General features: G+C 43.2%; 1 protein-coding gene across 4 annotated transcripts in view; it reads left to right on the forward strand.

Annotated features, from left to right (window-relative positions):
- RERE (arginine-glutamic acid dipeptide repeats) overlaps positions 1-20,756 on the forward strand; it is a 337,601-nt gene that overhangs the window by 167,775 nt on the left and 149,070 nt on the right. The gene's annotated exons all lie outside the window — the stretch shown is intronic.

The following is a 20,756-nucleotide window of genomic DNA, read 5'->3' on the forward strand; positions in this document are numbered from 1 at the left end:
CTTCTTTATAGTTCATTTTGTTCTTTGAGATAGCACTAAGCTTCATGTCCTGAGTTGATCTTTGAAACCCACATAGTGGAAGGAAAGAACTGACTCCAGCAAGTTCCCCCTGACCTTAGAATATTTCCTGTGGCTTCTATGCTGTGGTTTTACTTTCTTTTTTAAATTCTCTGTGAATTTTTACTTAAATAGTTTTCTTTGTTTGTTTTTTATTTTATTATTATTTTTTTCATGACAAGGTTTCTCTGTGAAGCCCTGACAGTCCTGGACTCCCTTTGTAGACCAGGCTAGCCTCAAACTCACAGAGATCTGCCTGCCTCTGCTTACCCTCTAATTTCTCCTAGATCCTCCTTCTGTCCTCCTTCCTTACAAGTACGAATACCTGTGAGGAACACCATAATCTGTGTTTAAAAAACAAACAAACCCAGACAGCAGAGTGCACCCACTTTAACCCAGCCCTAGAAAGCAGATCCCTGGGGCTCATTGGCCAGACGGCCTAGCTTACATGGTGAACTCCAGGGTATTAGAGCCTCTATCTTAAAACCCCAAAACTGCTGAGTGTTGGTGGCATACACCTTTAACCCCAGCACTTGGGAGTCACAGGCAGAGGCACGCAGACCTCTTGAGTTCTGGGACAACCCTGGTCTACAGAGTGAATCCAGGACAGCCAGGGCTACACAGAGGAAACCTTGTCTCAAAAAAACCAAAACAAACCCCCAAGACCAAGGCAATTAATGTAATAACAGCCAGTTTATGTCCTCTGATTTCCACACAAACACACCTTCGAACCTGTGTGTGTGTACACAGAATTTCAGCTTTGTGATTCCCTTGGAATAAATCTCCTGTTTCCCACTAGACCTGCCCCTCGCAGTTAAGGAGCAAGAGGCTAATGCACAGCAGCAGCAGAGTGTGGCTTTGTGTGAGTCCCCTGTTCAGTGAGGGCTGCTTAGGCCGAAGCATGTCTCCTTGTTTTAGGTTGTTATCTTCCCACTGACCCTGTGTGCTGTCCGGGACATATAAGGGATGTTCTGAAGGATATGTTACTTTACCTGTTGCTGTGATAAACCCTCAAGGGTGTCTTTTTTAGGTAAGGGAGAGTTAGTTTTGGCTCGCATGAGAGTATAGTCCACTGTGGTTGGAAGTCTTGATGGCAGGAGCTTGAGGCATCTGGACACCTTGCATCCATGGCCAGGAAGCAATGAGTAGTAAATGTTGTGCTCATGTCTCTTTCCCTATTTGTGCATTCTAGGGCTGGAGCCCATGCTGTTGCCTACATTCATAGTGACGTGTCACTCCAGTTAACATAATCTAGATAATCTCTCACAGACAACAGAGGCACCTGTCCTAGGTGATTCTGACAATCAGTGTTACCTGTTAGAGGTGCTCCTGCACACTGTTTATTTACCTATCACATTTACCTAATTTTGTTTGTTTGTTCATTTAGTAGGACTGGGTTTCATTGGGGTACCCAGGCTATTACTGAACTCTAGAGCTCAAGTCATCCTCCTGCCTCAGCTTCCCAATTAGTTTTGACTAGAAATATACAGCATCATACCTAGCTCACCACTTACTTTTTTTCTTTTCTTTCTTTCTTTCTTTCTTTCTTTCTTTCTTTCTTTCTTTTTTTTGATAGGCATACCATTTTATACATTGCAGCAGGAAAAAACCATTTAATTTAAAAAATATTACGTATTATTTTTATTTAGCGTATTAATCTGAGTGTATGTATTTGCATGTACACAGGGTGTCAGATCCCCTGACTGGAATTACAGGTGGTACATCTAATGTGGGTGCTGGGAACTGAGCTCCAGTTTCTTGACAACAAGCATTTTAACCCTGCTTCATCCCTCCAGTCCAAGAAACAAGAATGTTCTGTTAGAGCAGTGTGCAAGCCAGGTATGGTGGCACACACCTTTAGTCCCAGCACTTGGGAGGCAGAGGCAGGTGGATCTCTGTGAGTTCAAGGCCAACCTGGTCTACAAAGTGAGTCCCGGACAGCCAAGGCTACACAGAGAAACCCTGTCTCAAAAAACAAAACAAAACACAAAACGAAAGTAGTGTGCAGCAGCTCTTCCTGTAGCATGAGGCTGCTGTTAGGTTACTTGTGTTGGTTTTGTTTTGTTTTGTTTTGTTTTTCTAGAACTGCTTATTCTCAGCCATATTGCAGTGTGCTCAGCTTGGAGATGATTGAATACTGGGATTGCCTATGTAGTGTTGACCCCTTAGGTTACTTTTACTTGTCAGCAGTGCACATCAGTCTGCGTTCGTTCTTCATTTTAGTTGCTTGTTTAAAGTGAACTGGGGAAGCATTGATTTGTCATTTTTTTAAAGGCAGTGGCAGTAGGTTTCACTTACTTGACTATTTTTAGAGACAGTGTTTAAAGAAGGCCTGTGGAAATAAAGATTTCCCAGGACAACTTTCCGCTGATTGATGGTTACAGAGCCTGTCAACTAGGCGACACAAGCTCTTCTTGAAGTCTTTGTGTAATGAGTTTAATAGAATTTCTGGAAGCATTTCTAGAGCTGTATGTCATAGAAATGGGGGTTCTGGCCTGCTAGTGGTGACGCACCCCTTTTAATCCCAGCACTCGGGAGGCAGAGGCAGGCGGATCTCTGTGAGTTTGAGGCCAGCCTGGTCTATAGAGTGAGTCCAGGACAGCCAAGGCTACACAGAGAAACCCTGTCTCTAAAAAACAAAACAAGCAATAGCAACAGAAAGAAATAGGGATTCTGCACAGTGATGGGAGGATTTGTGTGGTGAGTTCTTGGGAGCCGGATGCTTTTACTCCACAGCCCTGTAATTTTTTTTTTTTAAAGCAAGTTTGTAAATGGTAAGTAAGCTCCATTTGTCCTTTCGGGAAAGGTAAAGAAAGAACTTGATTCTGTGAGGAAGAGATATGCACAAGGCCGAGATTCTCTAGAAATGGATGAAGCAAGACAAAGAATCCTAGGCTACGATTGGAGAAATTGTCACTAAGGTGCCCTGATTACATTCTTGATGTTGTCACTGAGCTGTAAGGCTGAAGATAAATACACACTCTTTCCATTGGAAACAAAAACTGGTACCTGCTCCTGGGTGGGCTGTGTTGTTCAGGGCTCACTCGCGGTGCTTCATTGTGTGAGACCTGCCTGCACTAGTGGTTTGTCTGCTGCATAGCAAGGTTTGTGAGGCAGGCAGGAGGCCGGAGAATCCTTTTGGATTCTTCCGCTTCACAGTACTCTCAAACAGATTTGTGGTTTTCTTTTGCCTAAATGTCTCTGTATATTCCTTAAGTTATTGGTTGGGCACACACTATCTCTACCCCTTAATTATCTTTGTTTTCTTTTGCAGCTGTTGATGCCTAGCTAATAAGTGATTTCAATGATAGCCTTTGCAAACAGCACATTCATTGGCCATAATTTATCACCATGCAATACCGTTTAAGCTGTGCTTAACTGTGAATTCTTACTTTATGGTACAAATTAAGTAGAAGGTCAGACTGGTTAGACCTGTTGGCATAGGCCTGTGTCCCCAGGTGCTTGGGTGCCTGGGGCAGAAGGACTGGAAATTCAAGGCCTGGCCTGCTAACTAAGTGAGGGATGCTATAGTAAGAAAGAATCCAAGGGCTGAAGAGTAGAGCCCGCATGGGTGTCCTTCCTTGCTGCTATGGGGCTATAGCTGGCTTGCCAGACAGCAGAGCAACTGCATCTACTCCAGGAAGTTAGACAACTTCTCTGTAAAAGGAGAGAAAACAGCTTCAGTGTTTCAGAACTGGTAGTGTGATAGTCTTTTGGTTTTAACCCTCCAAAGGCAAGGCTAAGTTAGAGACAGAATCATGAGGTGAGGACAAGCCAGAACAGAAACAACAGTTGACTACCTCAGACAAACCCTAAAACCTTTTCTCTACTGTAGATCAGAGTTAGTTGAGTGAGAAGGTAGATAAATGCGGAAAAGCAGAAAGAGAAAGAAATTGAAATCTGTGTACCACAGAGCAGTGGCAATGCTTGCTTGCATGACGTCTTGCCTGCTGGGTGTGCAGCTGCTACAGGGAGGCTATTGTGTGTGGGGGAGTGGAGGTTTTCCTGGAGAAGGTGACCTTAGTTGGCTTTGTGTGACCAGTGGAATGGAGTGAGCACTGTAACTTGTAACATTGCCGGCCCGTACCTAGCTGGTGTCTGTGCTGCTCACACTGGAGGGTTGGGGATGTCCTTGGGCCTGCCTGTTTCCCTTGGTGGTTAGAGAAGTGCCTTGGCTTCTCCTCTACGCTGCCTTCCCACATGGCCTCTGTTGTTGCCCTGCTCCCCTCCTCTGCCAATGTATTATGAGTTATTTGTTTTCACTGCCAGCTTGGTTTAGAAATTGAATGCATTTTTGGTTGATAGAGTCAACGGAGGGCACGGGTGATTGTTCTGGGTGAAAGAATGCAGAAGGTTGGTTCCTGTACATTTTCTCCTAGTCATCTAGATAACATGTTTTAACATTTCAGCTTGTTTTGCTAGACTGTTCTAATTGTGATGGAGTTCTTGTGAGCATATTATTGTAACAGGAGACACATCGCCCACTCACATTTACAGAGGAAGGAGAGCAGCACACTCAGTGGTCCTGTTCACTACTTGGATGAAGTGATACTTCTCCTGCTCCCTCTTAAGGAAATAGGATTACCCCTGTGGTGTCAGAGCAAGAAGTTGAGTTTTCTAGAAGAGGACCTGGAATTTTTTTCATTCCATTGTCATCTTGTTTGGGTCATAATTTCAGAGACCAGGGTAAACAAGTTTTTGAAAAGTAAACAGTTGCCTTTGAAAGTTGAAATGTCAGATTAAAAGTGTACTCTGCTATGAACTGAATGATTAACTACTTGTCATTTTAACTACTGATGGACATATTAGGAGGTACGTGAAAGCCAGTTCACTTTCCTTTTTAACAGACACTGCCTCAGGCACCTGCCATTCCCGGTAAAATGTGTGTTCTTTAGGATTGCTGAGAGTGACTCTTTCTCTGTGGGCCTTGGGTCCTTGAGCACTCTCAGCACTGAACACCAGCACTGTTTGCATGGTGTGTCACACAGCATCATCAGTGCTGAAGGTTTCTTCCTTCCCAGTGCTAGGGATTAATCCCACCATTTGTGCGGGCTGGACAAGTACCTTTCTGGTTCTCTCACAGTGAGGTAAAATAAACGCCAGTGTAGCTCGCTAGGTCCTTGCTTTACACCTGACACACTGATTTAGGATGTTTTGTACCTGGGTCAGCTCTTTTCTAGGCCAGTCTTCAAAGGCACTTGTGAGATAGAGGCTTGTCTAGTCTCTGCCGCTATATATATAGAGAGAGCTGGCTGTCATATTTTGTGCAGTTGTTCAGTAATGGTTAGTCACCCTACCTGTTTCTTGGTTTTTCGAGACAGGGTTTCCCTGTGTAGCCCTGGCTGTCCTAGACTTGCTCTGTAGACCAGGCTGGCCTTGAACTCACAGCGATCTGACTGCCTCTGCTTCCTGAGTGCTGAGCGCCATGCGCCACTACACCTGGCCTCACACTACCTGTTGATGTATGCCTTTTCTTTATTCTTTCTGAACTTTCGCCTTCATAATTTTCAAAACTGATTTTATATTTATGTGGTTTTTGTTTGCGTGCATGCGTGTATGTTTGTGGACCATCAGAAGAGAGCATCAGATCTGCTGAAGCTAGAGTTAGATGGTTGTGAGCCACCATGTGGGTGCTGGGAACTGAACCTGGGTGCTCTGGAAGAGCAGCCACTGCTCCTAAGGGCTGTGGCCTTAGGAAGTTTCTCTTCCTCCTTTTTGGAATCAAAACTTTACAATATAATGCAGGCTACTTTTGAACTTGCCGTCCCAAGTCACTTCCCCAATGCTGGAGTAAACTCATGCAGCACTTCACTTTGCCTGCTCTGACAGGTTTTTAAAAAATTACTATTTTACGTATATGGTTGTTATGTGCGCATGTTATGTCTGTGTAGCACATGTGTTTCTGGGTATCAGAACCCCTGGAACTGGAGTTAGATATGGTTGTGAGCCAACATGTAGGTACTGGGGCTCAAGCCCAAGCCTCCTTTGAGAGCAGCTTATGCTCTAAGCCACTGAGTCATCTCTCCAGTCCTGACAGGCTTTCTCTCTAAAGGGCCAAATAGTAAATGTTTTCAATTTCTGTCTTCACTTAGTAGCTGTTCACTTTGTCATAGATGTTCCATACACTCATGCTCAACTGTGTGTCTTTGTCCAGAAAATACTGGGAAAATTTGCAGATGTCCAGGGGGAGGTGCGACCTTAGTCTGCAAGCCCCTGAGCTAATATAAACTTGATGATTTCCTGGAGTTTGCTTTCTTCTCTCCATGCTCATGCTGCTGTAAGGATTGAGTTGTGGTTTGCACAGTTAGTAGAGAATTGGTATAGTTTGTTTCCTGTATTGTCTTGAGCTGGTGAGTTCTTAACACCTGCACCTACACCAGTCTCATATCTGTCTCTAGCTCCTGCCCCTTTAAGTGCTTGTGTGTAGTAAGCAAGCAGATAGATGAAATGATCCTTACAAGAAACCACTGCCAATGACCCTTGAACATGTTTTTGCTTTGTTTTGTTTTTAATAATACCTTTTATTGCTGGGAACAGTTTAGTGTGTGCTGTTAGGTTTTGTTTTTTTTTTTTTTTCCTTTCTGAATCAGCTTATATCAATAGAGAAATATGAAAGGCTTAATATGCAAAGAATAATATCTAAATAAAGGTAATTTCTCTTGTTTGTTTTTTAATGTCCCAACAAAATATTTATTGTAGCCGGAGAGTCTTTACCTGACTTTAATGAAAGGTGGGCTTTTCGGTTTAATCTATAATTTAGCAAACAGTTACTGATTTGAGAAACACCTGAGCCCTTTTTTGTCAGATGGAGTGTCTCACACCTATTTAGGTGAAGGAGATTTGCTTAAAGTAGTCCATGGTGGTAGATGACTTGGGGTTTTTTGTTTGTTTGTTTGTTTTTAACCAGACAGCTATTTGATAGCATGTGGGGTTTGTTTGTTTGTTTTGTGTTGTATTGTTTTTTCTGTTATTTATTTATTTATATTATTATTTTTTTTAACCAGACAGCTATTTGATAGCACGTATTTGTTTCCTGGGAAGTGAAGATGGCTCCATGCCATTATGTATTTACTATTAAAGAATGTCCAGACAGTGGCTTTTGGTTTTATTATTTTTATAAATCTTATTTATATTAGAATACAATAGATTGTAATGAACCCTGGCACAATTTTCCAGTTTCTAAGAAATACTACTACTTTTTTTTTTTTTTTTTTTTTTTGTTTTTGTTTTTCGACACAGGGTTTCTCTGTGTACCCTTGACTGTCCTGGACTCGCTTTGTAGACCAGGCTGGCCTGGAACTCACAGCGATCCACCTGCCTCTGCCTCCCGAGTGCTGGGATTAAAGGCGGGCGTACTACTACTTATTGACAGATTTATCTAGAACCAGGATAGTATTTCAGACTTTGAGGGTTTTGTTCTAAGTGTTACTAGTTCTTAACTGAATCACTGCATTGCTGGCTGCATTGTTGTGAGAAGCTGTAAGCCCAGTCTTATAGCTTGCCACTGTATTCCTGGCTACTTGGGAGATTTGGCAAGAGGATCAGAGCCCAGGAATTTGAGGCCAGCCTGGGCAATATAAGAGGCCCCATTTAGAAACAAATAAATAAAAAGTTAAAAAAAAATCACTTGCAGCTTCTGTCTTTCCATTTCCTTTTTAAAAACGCTTGCTGGCCGTATAAAATGGGCCACAGCTCTCACTGTAGCTGCTCAGTCTAATTTGGCTTCCACAGCTGACTGTGGTGTTTTGTTGAGCTTTCTACTCAGTGGCACACAGACTTCATACCATTTGTGAGTCCACGCCTCTAGTTTACATTGTGTTTTATATGTGGTTGTGATGACATAATTTCAGTTCACTGAGAACTAGATTGTTCTTGGAAAAACCCAGCTGGCGTCTTTTTTCCCCCCTTGTTCTTTCTAATTCTGTCCTGGTTAGCTTTGCTACTGAGACAAGCTGTTTAATCTGTTAGGGCATTGGTTTTCATAGCTGTCAAATCAAGATAACACTCACCCCACTTACTTCTCAGGGTGACTCTCATGTGAAAATAAAGCTCTGTGATGCTGTGTTTTGAAAACTTCACAGTGATAAATAATGTAAGCTTGTGGTTTTTAGGGTTGCATCTGTTCTTACATAAAATAAGGTATGCTTTTGTGGTAATAGGCTGACCCAGAAGGCCCTTGGCTCAGGCTCCTGCTCTCTGCTCGGTCTTCTGTGGGCTGGTTTCTTTTGGAAGGTCCCATCTAGCTTTAGATGCAGCACACCCAATTTTTTAGGCAACTATGATTCAAGTGTGGCTCACAGATTGTACTATCACCAATCCACCATGACATAATGACACAGAAATGCAGAGTGACTGATTAGAAACTTTTAAAGCAGATGATAGTCCTGCAGTGTTTTAATCGCGCTTTGTAAACACGTTTCTCTGCAGTGCACTCATAGTAGACATTGGCTCCCCACAGACAATGGCTAAAGGCAGGGAGCCACAGGCCAGAGCTTTTCAGGAGCTTGGCTGACACTGCAGTGGATGTGGGTTGTTGAATGTTGATTTTGGCTCTTCCACAGTCCTAGAGCAGCTCTGCTACTGGAGAAAATGACAGCTGAGTAGGGAAATGGCACTGCATGCTATGATTGGACCCTTCAGCACAGAGCTATAACCATAGCCCTCCACCCAAATAATAATGACCCCAGGAGTTACAGCTATTTCTGCAATTAGAAAAATTTTATCTTGGGGCTAGAGAGATGGCTCAGCAGTTAAGAGCACTGGCAGCTCTTCTAGAAGAACCTGGTTTAATTCCCAGCACCAACGTGGCAGCTCACAACTGTCTGTAACTTCAGTTACAGGGGATCTGATGCCCTCACACAGACATACATGTAGGAAACACTCATGCACATAAAAATAAGTGTCATTAAAAAAAAAAAAACTCACACGAGGAACGCGCAGAAATTACAAAAAGCAGATTACAGCTAGATAAGAGACTCTATGGCTTTGTTTGTAGGAATCAACATTTTCAACAGATCTTGTATATTATTTTAATGACTTAGAACTAAAAATTTGAGCGAAATTATAGTTTATTTTCATTAGTTAATCTGAATTATTTTCATGCAGGTAAGTTGTGGAAAGATGACTTTAGAAAGGTTTGAAATTACATGAACCTCTTGTAGTCTTGCATACAGAGTGAAAATCATTGAGGTTAATTTTAAAGACAAGCTCATGAGAATGAACTGGTACCGGGTATAGTGTCTCATGCTTAAAGCTCCAGCCCTCAGGAGATGGCGTTCAGTGCTAGCCTAGGCCACACTGTGAGATCTTGTCTCAAAAATAAAAACAAAACAACAACCCCAAAACAAGGGTAAGGCCTAGTGCTGAACCACACAGTCATGGAACATTTAAGTTAGCACCAGCATCTTTTATCTGCTGCATGCAGGGCCTCTGTGGCATCTGGTCTCCAGCTGAAATCTGTGAGGCGTGAAGCTTGCTTGCCTTTGCCCTGCGGGGCTTTTGTTAAAGCTGTGTGCCCCTTTCCTGCATTCTTTGGTCAGCCGGCCTCAAGCTGATGCTTCTCTGAGGCCGATCACAGGTGAAGTGTGTTGTCAGTGTTTGCTTCTCTTTGTCTTTTTCACAATGTCTGCATCTCTTTGTGTTAACAGATGCAAACACACAGGTAAACATTTGTGTAGTGCATGAATCATTACTATGTACAGCTGTCTCCCAGGCCCAGTAAGACTTTACAGGCTTCCTGTTCCCTTGTGATGACAGCGCTTTCTTCTCTACAGATTGCCCTGGTCTAGAGCAATCTTTCTTTTCTCTCTCTCTTTAACTGTCTCACTTTTGGTGTGACTCTGTAGACACTAGGTTTTCTTTGTCTATAATATGTCTTCCAAAAAAGTTTTGTTTTTGTTTTTCGAGGCAGGGTTTCTCTGTGTAGCCCTGGCTGAACTCAGAGATCCACCTGCCTCTGCCTCCCCAAGGCATGCGCCACCACACCTGGCACCACAGCAGTTCTTATAAAGGAAACACTTCATTGAGGCTGGCTTACTGTTTCAGAGGTTTAGTCTGTTATCACCATAGCAGGAAGCATAGCAACATGCAGGCAGACATGGTGCTGGAAGAGAGAGACCCTGGGCCTTCCTTCTTCAACAAGGCCACACCTACTCCAACAAGGGTTCCTGTCTAATAGTGCAGCTCTTTGGCGACTAAGCATTCAAATGTATGCACCTATGTGGACCAGTTTTATTTGAACCCCCTCATTAGTGTACTACATTTTTGTCAAGGACCACATAATATCTGATTTTATTTCATTTTCCCGTGGTTAGCTGCGATGAGTTTCTGTTGCAGTGCTCCTGCCATCTCTATTTCTTAACCTGTGTGCACACTTTCTATAGGCAAGACCTTTATTTACTGGTTTCCAAATACTACATTAGTACTCTAACTGATGGGTTTCTGTTAATACTTGTAATCCTTAATCCTTAGGGAAGCCACCTTGCCGTCATTGGTCAGTAGGGTGCCCCTTGGGGCCAGCTGCTGAGTCTCCTTGATTTGACCTTGGAGTCTGTATGTAAAGGTGTTCCATACTTGCACATGCCTACTGTGGAGCCCAAAACCACCCATTCCACAGAAACATTTCTAGTTTATTTTACTGGGAAGTGTTACTTCAAAAGCATGATCTAATTGTGTTTCATGGCTGCTGGGTCGTTTATTATTTTACACCGTTTGATTTGTACATGAATGCTGTGACCTGTAATTTCAGGGCCAATCTGAAGTACGCCTTAGGGTCATGATGCTTCTCCTCGCTCCAGTCCAAAGTCACCACAGAAGCTGTGTCTGACTTCAGCTGGATTCAGTCCTTAATGTCACACTCCCTGTGCTGCTTCCATGTCCTCCCAGGAGTTTATTCTGTCCTTGCTTGTGTGCAGGGTTCATGTACACAGCTGTGTGCATTTGGTTCTGCTGTCAGCAGGAGTTTATTTTGACTTACTTTTGATCTATTTTTACGTGAGGAATGTCTGCAAGCTATGCTGTCCCTGGAGCCGTCCTCTCAATATACCCAGTGTGTTAGTTTTTATTGAAATGCCTTTTTATTTAGCCTAAGGACCACAAATACTAACTCCTAAATCTTAATGTTCTATCTGTCACAGCTGCCAGCATAAAACCACGAGGGGGGAGCTAGGTACAAAACACAAGGCAGAGTCAGACAAAGGAATACCTTATCTGTTCACCATAGCTGTCCGCACACAACAGCCCCTCCCACAGAACTGTTTTGTCAGGATTGGGTTTTTACAAGAGCCCTTACTAATCCTGTTTTCTTAAGTAGATTCCTAGGGTAGTGTATGACTAATGAGTGGTGGGGCTGTGCGGTGGCCAGCACTGACCTCTTGGCAACAGGTTTATATTAGAGCTTTGAGTTTCCTGATAGCTACAGAGCATCCAAAACAGGAAAGCTTAAAATAGGTTAGCTCTCCAGGAAGATTTACACTGAGCCAAGAGAACAACTGCATCAGTGGATGGGCTTGAGAGAACCTGTTTCTTAAAAAAATATATTCATTTAATGTAATATCCCATTAAACAATTAGGGCCTGAATTTTTCAGTTTTCAAATATGTGCATAGTCCATTGTAAATGCCACAGCAGTTTAAGATATATTCATAGGATAATTCTTACTTGTTTTGTGTAAACATACCAAGTATTACAATATAAGGAAATGATACTTTCCAATATAGATTATATCCACACAAAATACTGCTAACTTGCCAAGGCAAGACATTTTGGCCCCAGGAGTAGCTAGGAACAAAATGTTGCTGCTGTCACCCCTCTGGGTCTTAGGATGCATTTGGGCCCCAAGTTAGAAGCCTCTAACTGTGTAGACATTGTGTAGTACTCTGCGGAACAAGCAGAAGGAAAGGCAGGGCCTCTTTTCTAGAGCTTGATTGAAATGCAGCTGCCAGATAGTGACTGCTGCTGTGCCATGGATTCCATTTCCTTGGTCCTTGTTTCACTGTGTGTCCCAACAATTCCTCACTGCCTGGTGACAGCTTTCTCTTGACATGGACAGTGGAGCTAGAGAGTGATTTCCCAAGCTTCTCTCCTGGTTGTTTCTGCCCTCATATTATAGAATATGAGTGCCTGTCAGGTAAGTGGTGCTTGTGTTAAGTCTTAATCATTGGGAGTTGGCTTTCAGTGCTTTCTTTTTGAAAAAGAAGACACAGAGGATCAGGGACACTATGTTTAGAATCCTCGTTTGACACTAGTAGGTGGGCAGTTTGGCTGTGTATTGTGTAGCTCTGGGAAGTGTCAGAACAGCAGCACAGACCCAGAGTGCTAGAGCTCTGCGCTTGATGGTGCTTTGGTTTGGAGGCTCTAAGCAAGGGTCTCAAGGTAGGTTTCTTTGTTCTCAGGATTTGGAAATGCATAGCTCCTGCACTATTCCCTTAGATTATGGGCATTTACAAAAGGCAGGGACTCTTTCAGGGCTGAGACTTGACTTCTTGGTTAATGGCCTTGGAAAAACTCTCCTTTTACACGTATTTATTATTTTTCATATAAAAGATCCTTTATTGTTTTGTATTTTAACACAAGGGGCAGATGTCTCTAGCTTTGAACTGGGCTTTGCTGTGTGTCCTGTCTGCTCAGTGTTCTTTCAACTCCGGCAGCTCTCTTTGTTAAAAGGCCAACCCCCTTGGTGAGATGTTCTGGGAAAGAGGACCCCTTGATATTTGAAAGGTGAGAAATCTATTTAAACCATGTGATGGCTTCCAACAGCCCTACTGCTGGTTTCTGCTTGTTTTAATGTAAGTGATAGATGCTCTGGCTGGCTGTGTTCAGTAATTGGATGTGAACTCTGTAATGTAAGTGACATTTCATGGCAAATGTGAGGGCCCTGTGGATGACATTCAGTTTCAGTGTTGCCTGCCTTCCGGTTTAAAGGTAGAAAACCACAATGGAATTTAATTATTGGAGCATATATCCAAAGATTACTTCAATCCATTTGTAATAACCTTAGCTGTTAGGTAACTGCTTGGTTATTTTGCGTGACAGTGAGCACGCGATTTATAATGCCAGCATGTGCAGTGCAGGCATAGAAATGCTAATCAGGCTGTGTGTAAAGGGGACAGCCATCAATACTTTGTCAGCAGTTTGCCACCACATAGTCCACTTGGAAAGACATAATCTGTAACCAAAATGGAGTTTGTAGAGATAGCAAACATAGAAAAGTGTTATGATAAAAATAATGCTACTTGCTTGTTTTCGGGAAGGTTTCAATTACGCCTTATTGGTGACGTCCCTGTCCCCAAGTGTTCATACCACCTGCCTGGAAGGGACAGTGTGAACAGGCTTGGCAACTTGGATTTCCTTTCAGAGCTTAGCTGTAAGGCAGCTTTGAGTAACATAACATGCCTTACTCTGTACAAGAATTTACATCCCATCGTTGAAGGCACCATGTTGAAGGCATCCTTTACACAGACAATCTGAGCATTTTAGAGTCGAGGGTTTCTAAAGTAATGGGGCATGGGTGGAGACAAAGGTGTGTGTAGCTTTCTTTTTTCTTTTTGTTTTGCTTTGCTTGTTTTTTCATGACAGGATTAGTCTGTGTCACCTTGGTTTTCCTGGACTTGCTTTGTAGACCATGCTGGCCTCAAACTTACAGAGATCCGCCTGCCTCAACCTTGCCCACTGCTGGGATTACAGGGGTGTGGCACAGAACCTAGCTGAGAATGTGTTGCATTTTTAGATGCTTTGAGTGTGGGGTTCGGGTGCATGTCTTGGAGACCAGAGGTCAGGGTTAGGTGTCTTTATCACTCTGCCCTGTTTTTTTCAGCGAGACTAGCTGACAGGCCATCCCTGGGATCCTCCTGTCTACATGTTTCCATCACTGGCATTGTAGGCACCTGCTATCAAACATGGCTCTTTAGTGGTTCTGAGGAACCAAACTCAGGCTCAAGTTAATGGCCTTTTAGATATTGTCATCTACTGAAAGAAACAGCAGAAACATAGTGGAAAAGAGAGAACAAAGTCCTGTGGTTGATGCAAAATAGCCTGTTTTGGGTTTTTGTTGTTTGTTTTTTTTTTAACTTAATTTTGGTGGCTCATGAGCTAACTCAGCAGGCAAAGGCACTCAGTATCAACCCTGATGACCACAGTTTAGTCTGCAGGGTTCACATGGTAGCAGGAGAGCACCAACTCCCACAAGTTGTCTCTTGCCCCCCCCTTATGCACCATGGCACACATGCTAAAAATTCCAAAGTTGGTTTTGAATAGAGAATATGTGTTCACATGTTCTAAAAGGTGTACTGACATCATCATCCTATTCTAGGACTCTGTTTGCCCCAATTATTTTTCCTTAAAACCTTAGCTCATGTAGGTAATCGTTGTCCATGTGTTCCTGTGCTTTTATTTAGAAGTGTCTCACTATATGTATGTAAATGAACAGAGAAGCCGTAAGATGGACACACCACACTAGTCCTGATCAGCAAACATTTCCTTCTCTTCTACTCATACCCTGCCCCTTTTGTCTTTAAACTCACTGTGTAATTCTAGCTGGCCTGGGGCTCACTAGACCAGCCTGACTTTGAACTCAGCGTTCCACCTGCCTGGTGGTTAATGGCATGCACCACTACTCTTGGCTCATTCCCTATTTTAGAAACTACATGTCTGCATGATATTTTATTATTTAGATATTTTGTTTTTGTTTTTGTTTTTGTTTTTCGAGACAGGGTTTCTCTGTGTAGACTTGGCTGTCCTGGACTCGCTTTGTAGACCAGGCTGGCCTCGAACTCACAGCGATCCGCCTGCCTCTGCCTCCCGAGTGCTAGGATTAAAGGCGTGCGCCACCACGCCCGGCTATTTAGATATTTTATGGCTTAATTAGTACCTCATTCCTCCCTCTTTCACCTTTCTCCTCTCTCTTTTTGAGACAGTCTTATGTATCAGGGGTAGTAGCCCCGAATAACTATGGATATCAGATCTTTATATTTATTTTGTGTATGTGCAAACATATTTTTAGAGGGACAGGAGACCTGGGATAGCCATTTAAGAATGCTTGCTGCTCTTGCAGAGGACCTGCAGTGCCTGCACTCAATGTCAGATGACTCCAGTTCCATCTTAAAACAGCCTCTGGGCAATACATACAGATAGTGTTCCTACACACATTCAGGCAAGCACTCATACACATAAAATAAAATATATTTTAAAATACTTTTAGAATGAATTGCAGTTAAGCAGGTGATGAGTGTACTTGTTATTTTGATAACTGTTAACCAGGTTTCCTCCACAAGGCTCTGTGGAAGTGAGCGTCTACTTCTCTAGTGGAATCCGGTGGCTTCGCCAATGTGGACCTGTCAACCTGAATAGCATTGTTTCATTTGGGTTGCTTTATTTGTTCTCTTAGAGTTTCACTTTATAAAGGAGTTATTTTGCAGAGATCAGTGTGTGAGAGGGGGCTAAAGAGAATTGTGTAGCTGACCATGGAAGCCAGAAGAGGGCATCAGATTCCCCAGGGTGGGTGCTGTGAAACAAACTCAGGGTGCTTTCTAACTGCTGCATCTCTCCAGCCCTTACAGTTTACACTTCAGTTTCTGACTTATTATTTAGAGTAGCTTTGGAATAGAGTATGACTTATGATTAGAGCTTTCCTTTTCCTCATATGACTTCTCAGTAATCTTGACAGCATCTTCTAAATAGCTGGGGCATCTTTATCATCCATACATTTATCCTTAAAATTACACACTACTTCACCACATAGCTACATCCCCAGCCCCTACATGTCACTTATCTACCTCTTTTAAGTGTGCCTGTTTTCAAAATCAGTTTTAATAATCATTGTCTGTTTATTTTTTGTTTTTGAGACAAAGTTTCTCTGTATAGCCTTGCCTATCCTAGGCTCACTTTGTAGACCAGGCTGTCCTCTCCCTCCCAAGTGTTGGGATTAAAGGTGTGCCCCACCACATCCCGGCACTTTTGCTGTGTAATCTTTAGTTTCCATACACATCTCCTCAGCTCCACAGGCTTTGAAGGCTGCACTGTCTTTGTGAACAGTTTCTTGGTTGTCGGTGCATATTGCTTCCTCGTCATCATCTAGCTGAGTCCTGCTGGCGAGGTCTCTGTTGGTCTTTACTTTGATTGCTTACTTGCTTTTCCCTTGGGTCTGCCACTCCACCAAGTCACAAGGTCACTTCTTTGCAGGTTAGCCCTGCTCAGTATTGCAGTTTGTCCTGATTTGTGCCTTTCTTCTGCAGTAGTGGGCGTTCAGATAACCACATCAGTGAGAATAGAGGCCATTGTACAGTAGTTACAGAATATTGAGCAGTAGTTTAATTTGACTGCTTGTCATTCTCTAAGCATCCTATTCACACAAACACCCCTTTGTTGTTGCTGCTGTTTTTCGATACAGGGTTTCTGGACTTGTTTTGTAGATCAGGCTAGCCTCAAATTCACAGAGATCCTACCCCTGCCTCCCAAATGCTGGAATTCAAGGCGTATGCCCCCATGTCTAGCCAAGAGTCATATTCCTAACAACTCCACAGATGTACACTCTTTCAGGTTCACATGGGATATTCACCACAGTGAGTGTGTTACGTCTTAGTTTCAGGGAAAGAAGTGGCCTTTGAGAGACTTCTTGAACAACTCGAGCCTAAGCTAAGCCAACAAGAGTAAGACAGCTACATTTGGTTGTGCAGTGCCCTGGAGAGCTTGGTGTGACAGATATATTCAGCGGTTTGCCCTTTGCCTATAATGTTGCCATCTACAAAGTTCTTGCTTGAAGCCTGTGCAGTTGAGTTATGCACGGCCTTTAATCCCAGCATTTAGGAGACAGTGGCAGGCAGATTGCTGTGAGTTTGAGGACAGCCTGGTCTACAAAGCGAGTTCAAGACAGCTAAGGCTACACAGAGAAACCCTGTCTCAAAAGGGGGGGGGGTGCTGGAGAGGTGGCTTAGCGGTTAAGAGCTCTGTTTGCTCTTCCAGAGGTCCTGAGTTCAATTCCCAGCAACCACATAGTGGCTCATGACTATAATGTAATCTAAAGCCCTCTTCTGGCATACAGGTGTATATGCAGGCAGAACACTGTATACATAATAAATAAATAAATAAATCTTAAAGAGGGGGGCACAATTATCTCATCATTGTTTGAAATCATTTATGATTCTGTATGAGCTCCATTCCTGTGCTGCACAGGACCATGGTTTAAATGCCTGGACAATAGTATTCACTAAGGGTTATTTGACATCTTCCTCTGTCCACTTTTGAAGTAGCCAAAGTCTCAATATACTTTTCTTTCATCCTTAAGAATTTAGGAGAAATCTACTGAATATAATATCCACAGAGATTAAACAGCAATGTAAGAGCCAGGCATGGAAGCACACACCTTTAATCCTAGCACCCGGGAGGCAGAGGTAGGTGGATCTCGGTGAGTTTGAGGCCAGCCTTGTCTACAAAGTGAGTCCAGGACAGTCAAGGTTACACAGAGAAACCCTGTCTTGCAATACCAAAGGAAACAAAACAAAACACAAAACCAGCAAGGCAAATGTGTTGCTTTCCTGGGGTTATATGCTTACTGAATGACAGGTTTAATTGCTCCAAGCACTGAGTGGTTTTCTGAATGAGGGGTTCAAGAGGGGTTCAGGAGTTGCCTGCTGCAGCTTTTGTGGAACCTCCCCCAGCAGGTAGATGTGCCTGTCTTTGGCGGGTCCTCCAGCTCTATGGAATCCACCTCTACCTTCATTTCTGTGTGAATGTAAGATGGTGGGAAAGCCTTTGCTCCCTGGTGTTTTTTCTTTCCTTCAGCAATGCCGCCCAGGGTGCTTCTACCCTGGAAGTCTCCTTTTGGTTTAGTATTAGTGAAGGACATAAATATCTCTGAGGTGTATGTTAGTGTCCAGTTGTATGGCTAGTGAATAGCGAGCATGCAGCTAGAAGCAGTTCATCTGCTTCTGGGATTACAAAGCCCACACCTCCACAGCATCGAGCCAGAGAAAAGTAAAGCGCGTGGCCATGTGGCTGGTTATCTTCCTCTGTAGAACAGTGGCAGTAATGAAGGGTTACCGAGAGGTGAACATTACTCAGCTTCTGTATGAATGGACCCAATCTCCACAGCTTAGTGAAGGAGGGACATGGGTTCTATGTGAAAAGCCGAGGCTGGAAGTCATTTGCACATAGTCAGCTTAGTGCATTGTAAACCAGGACTCAAGACAGGCAGTGTAGCTTGAGCTGCATGACCCTGAATTTAATTTTTTGGCTTTACTTTTCTGTGATTTTAAGCAGGTCATTGACTTATGAGAAGTAGAAATCAGAGGAGACCTTCTTGTATTTAATTTTCAGCAACCTGCAATGTGGTGTGGCCTTTGACCTGAGAGTTCCTACTGCAGCAGTGTCCTCCAAAGGAGACATTGTAACCCTTAGGATGGGGTCACTAGGTAAAGCCAGGGAACAGACACACCATAGGTCCATTTTGTCTCCCAGGTCTGATCTCTTAGACATCTAATTATAAACATATGAAGAGACCCTACAAATTAATTGGCCTTCCCATCCCTTCACTTTTCCCCCTTCGCTTTTCAAGGGCCCTATGAGGCTGCCAAGGTAGCTAATGGCTATAGGCGGAACTGCAGTCTTTTATTACAGTTTTAGCCCAGTACTCTGTAATAGCCCTCTGCATTCCTTTATAGGTTGTCAAATTGCTGGCCTACTTAGAAGCATGCTATCATTTGCAGATGCACACATATGTTTACAATTTTTGTCTACCTTTGTTGTGCTGTATCTGTGGAAGAATGAGCTTAAGCGTTTTTGACACAATACTGCCGCCCTCTGGCCATTGCACAGTACTGCGTCAGGAGCTCCAGCAGCCGTTTTTGTGAGTTGCAGGTCCACTTATAAGTAAGCCAGAGCAGGTTTTTATTCTGTTTTGTCATATGGAATCAATGGACACACTTTGGTCAGTTGGTAACTAGTAATTAGAAATAGCAGGTCTAACTAGTGGTTTCCAGAGTCTTTCTGAGGTAGTTTAGGTTTGCAAGCATCTTTTGAGTGTTGCAGAAGTGTGCAGATGTTTAGATATTGGAGCACAGTTGGTGGGGCTGCTGTCAACCTGAGTCCCTGGCTGCCCTGGGAAGTACTCATTAGTGTGAGCCTGAAAGAATGTGCTGGAGGCGAGTGCCACCACTCACACCGAATTCTTCTTCAGGAAGAATGGCTCCTGTGTCTTCCACAGGGCTTCTGACAGACGATGGAGCTCTTCTTTAAATATTCACCTTGTTTCAGATTCTGTCTTTACATTCTTTCACCAGTTCTTTAAGTAATTCTTGCTTTACAGGACAAAGAACACCTCAGAATGTTAGAATGTTAGAGTCACATGCGCATGGATAGTGATGGCGTTGGGAGTTCAGGACGGCAGGCTTTCCTGTTGATTGTGCCCTCTAGTCTAGCTTGTGACATTCTGGCTTTGGTTTCTGGTTTTTTTTTTTTTTTTTTTTTGAAACCCTAAATAAATAAAAATCTTTTAGGTCTGTGTTTTTTAATTGACTTTGACTTCATTTTGTCCACATACAGAGAGTTAGCAATGCTTAGAGATATTTTTACTGCCACAACTTGCGGAGGGTACAGCATCCAACAATGGCAGGTGGAATTATCCGGCCATGTGTCAGCGTAACAGAGGGGATAAAGCTTGTAATTGTGTATCTTATTTCAGTGAGTTCAAACTGGGCACTCCAACAGGCCCAGGGCTTCTGTTTTTCCTTACTGGCGATGCTGCATTTTATTCTCTCACCTTGGGTTGAAATGGAGTGACACATATTTTTCTGCCATCTTGGTAGATTAAGCCAGTGCTCGCAAGGTGTATGCGTGGTGTGGTCACAGGCTCTGTTCTTCACATCTCTTAGATAAAGATGCCATGTGGGGCATCCTACCTCTCAGTGCCCGTGTATGTGGTCAGCGGTGCCTTAGAGGACCCCACTTGTCCTGGGAACTCACTGCAGGTCAGATGGCGGCCAGCCTCCAGCCTCCTCTCTTCAGGATGAGCTGGAGGCGCTGTGCTGCGTGCTGGTCTCCCACTCGGCCTGTCTGTATTTCTTTCTGGTCTCTGCCTTTGCTTAGAAAGAGTCCACTGAGGTTTCCCCATCTTCCCACAAGTTACACATTTCTTTCATCATCTCCCGCAGGGGATAACTGCTCTTTTCTTTAAACACTCATATTCAGCACTTTTTCTGTGAACTTTCTCATACTGTTTGTTGTCAATTTTCCTTCTGTAGAATATACACTACAAACTCATTTTTGCCATTAAACTTTGCAGTGAAAAAGTATGAATGAGTTAAAAAAACTAAGGCCTACACAGTATGACTAGCCTTTGTATGCATAGTCTGTTTAATGTAAGCCAATAGTGATGCCCTGTTTTTGTAGGCATGCCTGTTTAATAGTTGATGCAAAGTAAGAATCATGGTGTTTATGATGTTTACTGTGAGGTAGCACTCCACATTCTGAATTTGTTGAGATTTATGGCAGTTCTTTCCCTGCCCTTGCTGGTCCTGTAGTGCAGAATATGTTTCTTCCTTTCTTAATCCAAGGTAGGTTTTCCTTTACTAATGCAGATCCCTGATATGCTTCAGAGTTCAGCTGTCCTCTTTACAAACATGAGAACGTTTCTGAGCTTTGGCCACTGCACTTGTGGCCAGTGAGCCTGTGCGAAAAGATGGAAACTTCCAAGAGGGACAATACTACCTT

Source organism: Acomys minous (genome assembly GCF_964271855.1).
Source record: "Acomys minous genome assembly, chromosome: 6".
Classification (NCBI taxonomy): domain Eukaryota; kingdom Metazoa; phylum Chordata; class Mammalia; order Rodentia; family Muridae; genus Acomys; species Acomys minous.